Source organism: Solanum pennellii, chromosome 10 (assembly GCF_001406875.1).
Source record: "Solanum pennellii chromosome 10, SPENNV200".
NCBI classification, from domain to species: Eukaryota; Viridiplantae; Streptophyta; class Magnoliopsida; order Solanales; family Solanaceae; genus Solanum; species Solanum pennellii.
The window spans coordinates 23,779,701-23,781,793 of record NC_028646.1 but is presented as its reverse complement, the minus strand read 5'-3'; positions in this window follow the sequence as shown (position 1 = coordinate 23,781,793).

Here is a 2,093-nt window from a genome sequence, read left to right as displayed (position 1 = left end):
TAAAACAAAATTGGAAATTGATTTGTTAAAAGACTAGTTTGCCCTTCCCTAAGTCCGGATTAGGACTTCCCTCAAACTAACGGTCCAACTTCCGTAAAGCATAATTCACTCATACGATATTGAAATCGCCCAAACTCACCGGAGTTGGAAAGATATTTCCAAGGGCTTTCCAACCATATCAAGAACTTCCACTAACTTATTCTAAGCTAGAAGTTATGACCGTTTGAAAATTATCAAAACTCACTTTCTTAACTCATGTAATTTTCTTGCTTTTTCCCTTTCTTTCCAAAAATGAATAGTTTTATTTACTTAGCTTATTCCAAGCTATTTCAAATTGTGGAATGTTTCATACTACCTAGAGATTTCTAAAGAAAGTGAGGATTAATGCATGTGATGTCTTTGGTAAGACTAAAATGGGTTTCTATCACTGCAAGTGTTCCACTAGTCTCGTAACTAGTGACTTCAATTGTTAATGTTAGTTGGAAATTAGGATACAATAATGGTAAATTATGGTCTAATTATGAATTTACTAATGTTGTAAGGTCCTGCATATTTCATGTATGCAGGCTAAGTGTGGTTCCCATGTAAGTTGGGTAAATTTTGGACTCATTACTTAATGTTATCTAATTGTGAGTCGAGCTTTAATAAATTAAGATATGTAGTAAAATAGAAAGTGTATTATATTAATTGAATCTCATTAAGGCTATGCCAATTTAATGATTTAAGACCTATCCTTGTGTTTGAACTCTAAAAAATAGATTACAGAATTAGGTGAATTTTTGGGTGTAGACTAGACATAGAATAATATGAGTGTTTGTAGACTCGTTAACTTACTATTTATTCATATATACTTTATATATTGAAAATATTCGAAGGTATTGAGGAAAGGAATAGTATTGCAAAAGCAGCTTGCTTGACTACGATTCTTCGGTGGAGGTAGGTTATTGTTTATTCTATTTGATAGTAGACTCTTAATAGTGATTGATATGAAATTGAGTGATATTATGAAGTTATCTATGTTCTTGATTGTGTGGTTGTTGGCTTGATTGTGTGGTTTGTGTTTGGTCAGAAATCATGAGATCGTGAAATTTATGGTCTTGAACCCTCTCTATAGAAGTGATTCTTTGAATAATGAAGGCTTGATAAAGAATAGTTAATGAAGTGAAAGTGGTGATAATAAATGATAAATTAATAATATTATTGGATCGGAGTTTCACATTCCAACATGATATGGATCGGAGTGTCACGTTGTGACATGGTATTATTGATCGGAGTGTCACGTTTTGATACGGTATAATTGGATTGGAGTGTTATGTTCCTACATTGTATAATTGGATCGGAGTGTCACGTTCTGACACGGTATTATTGGATTGGACTCACATTCTAACACGGTATAATTGGATAGGAGTGTCACGTTCTAACACAGTAACATTAAAAGAAAACATATTGAATTAATTGAATGTACTCAATCTCAATGAACTCATTCCCTAAACGAGTGTGGTGTAGAGGCCTGAGTCCTCGTTTGTATGCTAGATATTTTTATTGAATACATACTTGCTTCAGTTGTCACTTGTTCATATTGTTTGGTGTTTATCACATGCTAATTGCTATAGTTGATTTCATACTATTACTCTAAGCATATGAGTTACTATTTTGGGTCACCCGATGATATATACTCAGTACATATTGCCTTATACTAAGACTTACTTGTGTTTTCTTTGTTTTCCTTTTATTGAGTGCAGCGAGTGTAACAACAACTTTGACTCGCCCTCAGCTCTAGCCAATGTCAGCATATCAAGTTCAAAGGTGATCTATTCATTCGAGCTTGTGTTGGATTGTCTCGGTCATCCTTAGTTTTTGGACACAAATTACTTTATTTCATTTATTTCGATGTCTTTGATACTCTTCAACTTAGTATTTGGAGATTAGATGTCCTTAATATGGTTACTATAATGGAAAGTTTTTTCAATTTAGTAGTAGGCTAACATAAACACATTCAAAATATTAACATATAATAGAAGAAATTTACTTTAGGATAAATGATTACTATGTTTTATTTAATTTATATATATATATATATATATATATATAGT